Source organism: Siphateles boraxobius, unplaced genomic scaffold, assembly GCF_051911475.1.
Source record: "Siphateles boraxobius isolate OS27281-9 unplaced genomic scaffold, OSU_SipBor_1 9, whole genome shotgun sequence".
NCBI lineage: Eukaryota > Metazoa > Chordata > Actinopteri > Cypriniformes > Leuciscidae > Siphateles > Siphateles boraxobius.
In genome coordinates, this window is record NW_027509219.1 from 3,869,519 (window position 1) to 3,881,674 (window position 12,156).

Sequence of the window (12,156 nt, forward strand, 5' to 3'; positions counted from 1 at the left end):
GGTCCTTCCTCAGGGGAATCGGCCAAGGAGGTGCTGTCGCGAGGAGTACTAGTTCGGAGAACCAGGTCCGGGCGGGCCAGTACGGCGCGACCAGAATGACCTGCTCCTCGTCCTCCCTGACCTTGCGCAGGGTCTGCGCAAGAAGGCTCACTGGGGGAAACGCATATTTGCGGACCCGCGGCCAGCTGTGCGCCAGTGCATCCGTGCCGAGCGTGCCCTCGGTCAGGGAATAATGAAGGTCGCAATGGGTCGAGTCGTGAGAGGCAAACAGATCTATCTGTGCGTCCCCGAACTAGTCCCAAATCAGCTGAACCGACTGGGGATGGAGTCGCCAATCTCCCGGAAGGGGCTGAAGCTGTGAGAGCTCGTCGGCTGCACAGTTCAGGGCTCCGGGGATATAAATGGCATGAAGCGACCTCAGATGCTTCTGACTCCATATGAGGAGGTGGTGGGCGAGTTGCGACATACGGCGGGAGCGTAGACCACCTTGATGGTTGTTGTACGCTACAGTGGCGGTATTATTTGAACGGACTAGTACGGACTGTTGGTTCTTGAGCACGGCCCGGAATCGGCGCAAAGCAAGACGTACGGCCAGCAGCTCGAGGCAACTGACGTGCCAGAGGCGGCGGGGTCCTGTCCAGCACGTCCATTGCACATGGCACCCCAGCCCGTGGAGGAGGCATCTGTCGTTACAACAACGTGCCGCGAAGCTCGTTCCAGGGGCACTCCGGCCCATAGAATACTGAGGTCCGACCACGGGGTGAAGGTCTGATGGCAGGACGGAGTAACTGTTACTCGGAAGGTGCCGTGTTGCCATGCCCACCTCGGGACTCGGTCGCGAAGCCAAAGCTGAAGCGGTCTCATATGAAGCAATCCGAGCGGCGTTGCCGCGGCTGCAGATGCCATATGCCCCAGGAGCCTCTGAAAGAGTTTCAGTGGAACCGTACTCTTGCCCTCGAACTGTCTCAGGCAAGTCAGCAGTGACTGCGCGCGCTCGCTCGTAAGCTGCGCGGACATGGCGACCGAGTCGATATCCATACCGAGAAAAGAGATCCTCTGCACGGGGCAAAGTTTGCTCTTTTCCCAGTTGACCCGAAGGCCCAGACGAGCTAGGTGCCGGAGCACTAGGTCCCTGTGTTCGCATACCTGGTCTCGAGAGTGAGCTAGGATCAGCCAGTCGTCGATGTAGTTCAGGATACGAACCCCGAGTTCCCGAAGGGGAACAGGGGCAGCCTCGACGACCTTCGTGAAGATGCGAGGAGACAGGGCTAGCCCGAAAGGGAAAACCGCGTACTGGATTCCTGCCCCTCGAAAGAAAACCGGAGGAACGGTCTGTGTCAAGGAGAATGGAGACATGAAAGTAGGCGTCCTTCAGGTCGATCGCTGCAAACCAATCCTTGGGCCGTAAGCATTCAAAAATGCGTTTGAGCATCTTGAACGGCATCCTGTGAAGGGAGCGGTTCAGCACGCGCAAGTCCAGGATTGGCCGTAACCCACCGGTTTTCTTGGGGACAATGAAGTAGGGGCTGTAGAGGCCGGACCTCATCTCGGCTGGAGGGACAGTCTCGATTGCACCCTTCGCCAGCAGGGTGGCAACCTCTGCTCTCATGATGGGGGCATAGCCACCAACAAAAGTGGAGCGGACTCCCCAAGCGGGGAGGAGACCGTGCGAACTGAATCGCATAGCCGAGCCTGATGGTCCGCGCGACCCAGAGGGACAGACGGGGAGCTCTAACGAGGCTCCCAGGAACTGAACCAGCGGGATCATGCGAACCACAGGCGTCCCCCTGGAGGAGCAGCGAAGGGGAGTAACTGGCCCAGACGTGGACGGCATAGCGGCCCGATGTGGGGGCACAGTTAGCAACCGCACCCTGGCAGAGGGGGCCAGGGGAGGACCTGGCCGCTGGTCGTCCCGCGGGGGCCTGCTCTGTCAGGGGTCTGGCGACAGAGGGGGACAGGGGCGAAGCGGACCGTGGACGGAGCCCCGTGTTAACCACCTCTGGGACAGAGGGGGACGAGGAGAGCACGGCTTGTGGGCGGCGCTCTGTGACGTCCGAGAACTCTCTGTGCTCAGAGACGGGAGAGTCAGCTCTTTGGAGAATAAGGATTCTTCGCCGGCCCTCCCCCGGGGAAAGGAGTGGTCCTGCTACCAACTCCTGGAAAGAACTGAGTCCCATCTCTGAGGAGCCCATCTCAAGAGCGCCGCTTAACCAGACGTGTAGCGGGGTGCGGGGCTGGAGAGGACTGTGGCGTCCGACCGCGGCCTCCAGAGCCGACCCGGGTGACCGGGCGGGGTGGTAGCCGCGGGGGGGCGCCCTCGGCGGTGGGCAGACCGAGGGATCTGAGCGGACGGCGGGGCCTGTTGGGCAAGCCCTCAACCGCACCGCCGAAGAGGCCGACCTGGGATATGGGAATGTCGGACAGACGGGTCCGCGCGACATCCAGCACATCAGACAGGTTCAGCCACAGGATGGTGAGCATCACCTGACCCAGGGAGCGTACGGCCACTTTCGTCGCTCAGAGAGCAAGGTCAGTGGCGGCGCGCAGCTCAGTGAAGAGCCCTGGGTCAGTCCCGCCCTCGTGCAGGTCCATGAGCATCTGGGTCAGGTGGACCAGCAGAATGACCATGGCATGCAGTTAGGCGGCTGCCAGTCCCGTGACACTATAGGATCTCGCCACAAGCGTAGACGAAAAACTACAGGCCACGGGCGGGTGCTTAGGATTGCGCCGAGAAGAAGCACTCTCAGGACACATAGCATCGCAACAGAGCGTTCAGCCGGGGGGACCCCAGTGTACCCATGGGCAGCGGCCCCATCGAGGGGAGGAAAGGCGGATGAGATCAGCGAGCGGTCCCGAGAAGACAAGGGGTCTTCTTGGACTTCGAGATCTCATCATGCACGTCCGGGAAGAGAGATATTTGGGTTTGCCGTGGACGAGGGTCGGCGGCCTTACCCAGAACCCATCGTCCCAGGAAAGCATGGTCGTCATCTCCGGATCAGACTCAGGCACAGCCGTATGTACACCGGAAGGTGGCAGCTGTGACGAGCCCTCACTTCCAGAAGACTCAAACCCACCTAGTGATGCTGCAACAGACATGGCATCTTCCTCTGTAGCTTCAACTGAAACACGCGGGCCACCAGAGGGTAGACTCGCGGGAATCAGCAGTTCACTAGCGGGCACCGTCATTGAAGAGGGGGGCTGGGGTCGCGGACACATAGTCGGCGCCTTGATCCAGACCGTAACCCTCAGGTCACCCTGGCCACCAGCCGAAGATCGGGGGGTGGATGAGGGGACTCTCACTCTTGCGAGTTCACCGAGTCTCGACCTATATATGACGCGATGATCACGTTCCCAGCGAGAACATGAGTCACCCACGAGCGCTGTTCAAGCATGATCAATGCCCAAACACACTAGACAGCGCTTGTGCCCATCAGAGTCCGACACCAGTCCGCTGCAACCAGAAATGCACGGGCGAGCCGTCTTTAAAAAGACGTGCCGCGTGCGAGCTCTTTTATGAGAGGAGAAAAAAAACTCTGCGATGTTGAAGCACACAGGGAGACACACACACACACACTGGCAGATCACTGCACAGATCAGCAGGCACTGTGAGCTCGCTGCATATCGCCGTCACACCAACACCGGAGAGAGAAGCTCGTCTCGTAGAGCGAAGTTAGAGATGACTGTGGAGTGAAGAAATACTCTTGGCTCCGAAGCGAAAACATATCTGCATGTTGCCGGCGTCCTCCTTTTATACCCACGAGGTAAGGCGGAGATACGCTATGCAAATTCCGCAGACCCATGGCATTTCTTTGCCATTGGCTCGTTTTGTAATACTCGAAGTCGATTGGTGTTCTAAGTGAAACCCCATTCGTCGTCATCCGACGTAACTCGGAGTGACAACGAAAGGGAACCCTAATATCTCTAGCCTTGGCTACTGTATATAGACCTCCAGGGCCATATGCTGATTTCCTAAAAGAGTTTGCAGACTTTCTCTCAGATCTATTGGTCAATGTCGATAAAGCAATAATTGTTGGAGATTTTAACATACACATAGATAACACAAATGATGCGTTAGGGGCTGCGTTTACAGATTTATTAAACTCCTTTGGGGTCAAGCAAAACGTCAGTGGTCCCACTCATCGTCTAAATCATACACTAGATTTAATTATATCATATGGAACCAACCCAACCGATATAGATATTGTACCGCAAAGTGATGATGTCACTGATCATTTCATGATAACTTGCATAATACGTACTGCTGAAATTTGTCATGTTGCGCCACGTTATCGACCAGGCAGAACAATCCTTCCAACCACTATAGATAGATTCTCAAATAGCTTACCTGATCTATCTCAGCTGCTCAGTGAACCCAAACAAACAGATGAACTAGAAGAAATGACTAGCAGTTTGAGCACAATTTTCTCTAGTACACTAGAAATTGTTGCACCAATTAGATTAAAAAAGGTTAGAGAGAAAACTAAAGCACCATGGTACAACAGTGCTACGCATGTTATCAAGAGAGAAACTCGTAACTTAGAGCGTAATTGGAAACAAACTAATTTAGAGGTCTTTAGAATCGCGTGGAAAGACAGTATGTCACGTTATAAAAAGGCTCTAAAAGCAGCCAGGGCTGAGCATCTCCGCAAACTAATAGAAAATAACCAAAATAATCCAAGGTTTTTATTCAACACCGTAGCTAGACTAACAAATAAACAAACATCACCAGAGCAAAATATTCCGTTACAGTATAGTAGTAATGATTTTATGAATTTCTTCAATGAGAAAATAGAAAGCATCAGAAACACAATTGTAAATGTACAATCTTTTATGGTGTCTTATGATTCAGCCTCAATTATCGCCCCTCAAGAACAACTACACCGCTTTACAAATATAGGACAGGAAGATTTAAATAAACTTATCATTGCATCTAAACCAACAACATGTTTATTAGATCCAATACCCACTAAACTACTGAAAGAAGTGTTACCTGTAGTGGAAGAGCCTCTTCTCAATATTATTAACTCGTCTTTATCTTTAGGTCATGTTCCAAAAATATTCAAACTGGCAGTAATAAAACCTCTCATTAAGAAACCGCAATTAGATCCAAATAACCTAGCAAATTACAGACCCATTTCAAATCTTCCATTTATGTCTAAAATACTAGAAAAAGTTGTGTCCGCTCAATTATGCTCTTTCTTGCAAGAAAATGATATCTATGAAAAATTTCAGTCAGGATTCAGACCGCATCATAGCACAGAAACTGCGCTAGTTAAAATTACAAATGATTTACTTTTAGCTTCTGACCAAGGCTGTATCTCAATACTAGTTCTACTCGATCTTAGCGCTGCGTTTGACACTATAGATCATAAAATACTCTTGGATCGACTACAAAACTACACTGGAGTTCAGGGACAGGCATTAAGCTGGTTTAGATCGTACTTATCAGACCGTTATCATTTTGTCTGTTTAAATGGGGAAAAATCGAAGATAACGTCAGTAGACTATGGAGTGCCGCAAGGATCGGTGTTAGGCCCTCTGCTATTCTCAATATATATGCTGCCACTTGGTAATATTATAAGAAAACATAGAATTAATTTCCACTGTTATGCTGATGAGACTCAATTATATATTTCATCACGACCAGATGAAAACACTAACTCATCTAAATTGACAGAGTGTCTCAAAGATATAAAATGCTGGATGACGTGTAATTTCCTGCTATTAAATTCAGATAAAACGGAGGTATTACTTATTGGTCCAAAAAACTACCCACAAAACCTTGTACAATACAACTTTAATTTAGAAGGATGTCCTGTTACTTTATCCACTACAGTAAAAGACCTGGGTGTTATACTAGACCGCAACTTGTCTTTCGAAAATCATATTTCATATGTTACAAGAACAGCCATTTTCCACCTTAGAAACATTGCTAAGCTACGTAACATGCTATCTGTTTCTGATGCAGAATAGTTAGTTCATGCATTCATGACCTCGAGACTAGGTTACTGTAATGCTTTATTAGCTGGCTGTCCTGCATCCTCAATAAACAAGCTACAGTTAGTACAAAATGCAGCTGCTAGAGTTCTTACTAGGTCAAGAAAATATGATCATATAAGACCTATTTTATCATCTCTACACTGGTTACCTATTAAGTTCCGTATCAATTACAAAGTACTATTACTGACGTATAAAGCCCTACATGGTTTAGCTCCTGTGTATTTAATGGACTTTCTATCGCCCTACAATCCATCGCGTTCTGTAAGATCACTAAATTCGAGGCTTCTGGTCATTCCTAGGATATCTAAGTCCACTAGAGGAGGGAGGGCGTTCTCGCATTTAGCTCCTAAACTCTGGAATAGCCTTCCTGATATTGTTCGAGGCTCAGACTCGCTGTCCCAGTTTAAAACTAGATTAAAGACGCATCTCTTTAGCCAAGCATTCACATAATGCTTACCTTTTATACCACTGTTTAATCAGATCGAATGCATTAATATTATGAACAGCAGCTATGCTAATTATCTCCCATCTGCTTTTCTGCTGTTATCTCGGGACGCCAGTCCCGAGGTAAATAGCGTTCGTCAGCTCCGGTTTGTATCCAGCCTGTCACGGAGACCTCAGATGCCCCAACACCTGCGATAAGATGACTAAACGCCTGTGAAGAGACGACTCGACGCCTGTGAAGAGACGACTCAACGCCGGCGATATGTTATGCCCTGAATTACTACATGATTAACTAACTGTATTTTTTTTCTATGTACATTTCTGAAATGCACATTCTGTAAAGCTGCTTTGAAACAATAAGTATTGTGAAAAGCGCTATACAAATAAATTTGAATTGAATTGAATTGAAGTATAAAATCATTGGTTACCCGTAAGCCAATCACATAACGTTTGGTTATGACGTTTGTTATTCGCCAGCTCAGCCGCATCGAACTTCCAAAGTAAACACATGTATGATGCGAAAACGAAACCATCCAGCGAAATACTGGAGTGAACCTATGGAGTGAACATAGCTGACTGAGTTTTGCTGCCTCCTTAACCTGATCCTCCATGAGTGCAACCAAGGGGGACACAATCACAACTATCGCCTTGCCGGCCTTTGGCCTCACCAGTTTCTCGCTGACGATCGGTAATATTTGATAAATTAAACTTTTACCAAAACCTGTCAGGAGTAGGGCCACACTTCCATTCAAAATGTTTACCAAACACTCTTCTTGTTCGGCCTTCAGTTTGGAAATGCCAGGAATATTCTCCACAACAGAGCGAATTGCGTCCTGTTTCTCCATATCTGCGGTCGTTTTCGATTTCCTCAATCTTAAACTCGCCACTTAGCGTCTACATCACGGCTCTCAGCCCGCCCTCTGTTCGTTGATTGGCCGGCTGTTTTCAGGCCGGAGGAAAACTGAGAGACATGTCGATGTACAGAAGCGAAATGAAATTGAGCGGAAGTACGAAGTCTGACGTAGTCAGGCTACTAACCTTCATCTTCATGTTTCATACTGAAACAAGTAGTAAGGATATAATTAATGATTTAAAAAAAAATACTGATTGAAAGAGCACATGGTGTGCATTAGAATCATCTTAAGAAGTCTGTAACTCTGGGAGTTGCAGCATGTATTGTGGTTTGTCAAAAAAGGGGATTAATAAACTCTGAAAAAATAATACGCCAAAGGAAGGCGCATATTAATATCTCTTCTTAGGAATCCAGGCACCCCAAAGCTATTAAGCTGTTCCTGCTCCCCCTTTCGCTTTGTTCTTGGGAAATCATGCCAAAAGACTTAATTAGGCTGAATAATAGCCAAGCATGCGCGGGGCGTAATCCCTTCCACTGACGGCGTGTGTTAATGGTTTCCTTGTCACTCACTGGACTTATAAGAAAACATGTTTCCTTTCAGTACTCTGATCTGCTCTCCGCAGGCTCCCTGGCCCTCTCCACTTCTCCTTTTCTTCTTTCACTCTCCCTCTTTTTCCCTCTCCCTGGCGTTTTGATTCAGCTGAAGGGAATTATGATGAATCCAGCTAAAGTCTGGCACAAAGTCCGCCATCAAGTTCTTAAATGAGAGAACAAATTACTCACTTCCTGTCCTCATATTAAGTAGGCTTCCTAGTCTTCTCGTTTCTTTCTACTTCTTTTTTTGTGCAGTTATTGAAAAGTTATTGTTTGCTCTGGAACTAATTGTTTTCTTAATCCATTAAAAAACATCTAAACACTTCTAAAACACAATCATTTTTCTTAAGAAACAAAACTGTATGCTGAGACTGTTTTGCAAGACTTTACACCCTTTAGAAATGAACTGAGAATGTTTTTTAAATTCCAGAATTTGACATAATAAGGATGCATTACTCAAACAGTAATCAGAATTACATTTAAGGAAGAAAAATAAATTCAAATTCAAAAAAATCCGCAATAAGTGTTAGTTTTAACTAAAAAGGATGACAAGCTCTGTAAGATGGTTGGTCTAAACCTCGTCTGAAAGGTCAAAACCTGTACCTAATTTATGTATACTTTACTTTCATTTTATGAACCAGGATTTCATTTCCCAAAATGCCATTACTTAAATTTCGGCATATTTTAAAATTCAGCATCCTGTAATTATGATTCCAATTACAACACAACTTCCTGTGGGCTGTTGCCAATTCAATTCAAGTTTCAAGTCATGAATGAAGCGAGCCAAATTTTCAGTTCCAATTTTTGCCCTCAATCTCTTTACTGAAATGGATTCAGATGCTTTTTAAATTTTTTGTAACTCTCAATAATTATATTTTAATTAAAATAGCATAAATGACAACACTTACTACAACTATCAATATTTTAATGTAATTTAATATAGAAATAATGCATTAAGTAATGCAAATTCATGCCAGGGTCATGTTTGTTTCTTTTGGGTTGGTTTGATTGTTTTTGGTTCTCCTTTTGTGATTATTGCCTGTGTTTTCATTGCTTGTTAGTCGTTTCCAATTTAATTACTCATCATTGCCACCTGTCTTTGTTAAGTTTATTTATTTAGGGGGCTTTCACACTGGGCTCATTTGCTGCGGTCCGAGCCCGAGCACGATTGTTCCTGGCGCCCCCCGCAGTGTTGGTCTGGTTTCACACTCAACTTGATTCTATTGAACTCTGGTGCGTTTGCGTGCATATTACGTCATCGCAAACGTGCACGCCGCATGATAGAAAACACGACGCGGGTCAATATATTGTGTTTTTTATTCATTTGGTTTGGTGCTATTATGCATAGCTGAGTAAACAACACAGGTTTACTGTGTGTGTGTATGTGTGTGTGTGTGTGTGTGTGTCTGTCGCACATAAGCTGTATTTCATCACCTTCTCCAAGTAGTCTCAGGTTCGGTACCCCAGTGCGCACCTGGGTCCCATGACAGCGTTCACATTAGCGATTTTCCATGCAAACCGTGCCCCATTCCGAACTAAACTGCCAGTGTGAAAGCCCCCTAAATCTCTGTGTTTCAGTCGCTTTTGGTCAGGTCTTGTTAATGTATTGTTTGGTTTGCATTTATCCTGTGTGTTTCCGTGATCTCTTAAGATTGTGGAAGAGGGTGGGGGCTAATGTTAGGGTCATTAGTTTGTTTCTTTTGTGTTTTGGTTTGATATTCCTTGTTTCCTGATTGCCTGTGTTTTCACTTCTTGTTAATCATCATGGTCTCTTATTTATTGCCACCTGTCTTAAAGTTTCCTTTGTTTGCACTGTGTATTTAATCCCTGTGTTTCAGCTGCTCTTGCTTGGTTCTTGTAAATGTATTGTTTGCTTTGCTTTGATCAAGTTTCTTCCTGTGACCTGTGAGTATTTTGGATAATTAATAAAGTGTGTTAATTGGATCTCCTTTGTGTTTGTGAGCACAGACCAGCAAAGTATGACACCACAATGAGGATTATGGGGCATGTGCCTAATTATCACAAACTAAATTCTGAAAACGGCACAATAAAAAATGTACAACAATTTTCTTTAAGAAACTTTTTTTTTAAAGATTTAAATTTTTGTTTTGTTTTAGGTGAAACAAGGCACAGCGTTGTTTTTGAAAGGTTTCACCCAATATGTGTCACAGCTCGGTCACCCTTGTCTGGGTTTTCTCTTGGTTTAGGGACAGAGCTGTGACACTCCCGGTTTGTCATGTGTTTGTGTTTAGTCTGGTCTGATGTGAGCACATGGCTGTCATGTTATTTCCTTGTGCCATGTGCTCTCCTGTCAATTGTCTAAACCCCGCCCATCTTGTTATCTCATTATTGTTTAATTTTCCCCACCTGCCTGCCTCGTAACCCTCTTACAGTATGTTTGTTCCCCTATTTAATCTCCCTGTGTTTGCAGTCGTGTGCTTGTTCGTTGTCCATGTTTCTAGTGTTTCCAGATCTTACCTGTTATCCTTCTCGTTTTCCCCCACGAGGGAGTTTTGTTTGTAGTTTGTGTTTGTTTGTTGATAATAAATGTTTACCCATTGTTCTTGCACTGGAGTCCTCGCATCTTAATCTACCCATTCCGTGACAGAACGAACCAGCCTACTGAGGACTCAGCTAACAATGGGGATCTTCCTTTTCCCATCTCCCTGCCCCTCCGGTTATTCAACGGTGGAGAAACTGGAAAAGATAATTTCGCTAATAAAAGGGGCTCAACATCGGCGACACAGTGCTCAAGGACAGATTTAACATCAGCCTCAATAAGCCTGTGCCTGCCTGGGAGATGGGAATGCTGGGGATATTATCTTTCTGGCAGTTTGTGGGGTACGTTTACAATCGCAGGGCCAATGCAGACTTGGAGGGTGGTCTTCCGCCTCTTGGCCCACCTCCCACTGACCTCACAAACTGCCAAGTCCCTGGTCCTCCAATGACCCCTTCGGGGAGAGAGAGGAGGAAGAAAGGGTGCGACCCATTAGCCTCCTATCCAGTGGAGGTTGAAGGAGCTGCAGCACCCCACAGAGGCAGTTACGCCACACCACCTCACCATCGCAGGATGAGGAGGGCTCCTGTCGCTTCCCTTCGGCCGGTGGTCCAGGAGGACACGACTTTAGCGGTTCCAAGGTCAGTAGTACAGAAGGACCCAACTTCGGTGGTCCAAAGCCTGGTGGTCCAAAAGGACACGACTTCGGTGGTTCCAAGTCCGGTGGTCCAAGAGGACCCGTCTTTGGTGGTTCCAAGCCCAGTGGTCCAGAAGGATCTGACTTCGGTGGTCACAGATCCGGTTGTCCCAAAGCTCTCCCTGCAGCGCCCCCAGTGGTGGCCGAGGAGCTTGTAGCGCCTACTCGCTCACGAAAGCGGAGCAGGAAGAGAGCGTCCGTTCAACCACAGGGCCAGGAGTTTGTTCCGAAGCCTGCAGCCAAACCACGAATGCTTCCAGTGAAACCTGCAGCTGAACCTCTGAAGCCTGCAGCCAAACCTCTGAAGTCTCCAGGGAAGCCTGCAGCCGAACCACCGATGCTTCCAGTGAAGCCTACAGCCGAACCCCCGAAGCTCCCAGTGAGACCTGCAGCCGAGCCGCCCAAGCGTCCCGCCCTGCCGTGCCGCCCAAGCTACTAGTCAAGCCTGAGACTGTTCACGTTGTGCCTGCCGCACCAGAGACTGTTCACGTTGTGCCTGCCGCACCAGAGACTGTTCACATCGTGCCTGATGCACAAGAGACCGTTCAAGTCACGTCTGCTGAGCCAGAGACCGTTCACATCACATCTGCCGAGCCAGAGACTGTTCACGTCACGTCTGCCGAGCCAGAGACTGTTCAGACCAGGTCAGTCACGCCAGTGTCCCCGGACAAGATGTCCATGCCGGTGTCTGTTCCTGAGCCGGTGTCTGTTCCTGTGCATCGATGTCTGTTCCTGAGCGTCGATGTCTGTTCCTGAGCGTCGATGTCTGTTCCTCAGCCGGTGTCTGTTCCTCAGCCGGTGTCTGTTCCTCAGCCGGTGTCTGCGCCTGAGCTGCCTGGTCCACCCTGGCCACCAGAACTGCCTGGTCCACCCTGGCCACCAGAACTGCCTGGTCCACCCTGGCCACCAAAACTGCCTGGTCCACCCTGGCCACCTGAACTGCCTGGTCCGCCCTGGACGCATGCTTCGCCCTGGCCGCCTGCTCAGCCGGCACCACCCTGGTCCTCAGCCAGGAATCTAGACCCGCCCGTCCCTCCCTGGCTCCCCTCCCTCCCTCCCCTCTCTGTGTAT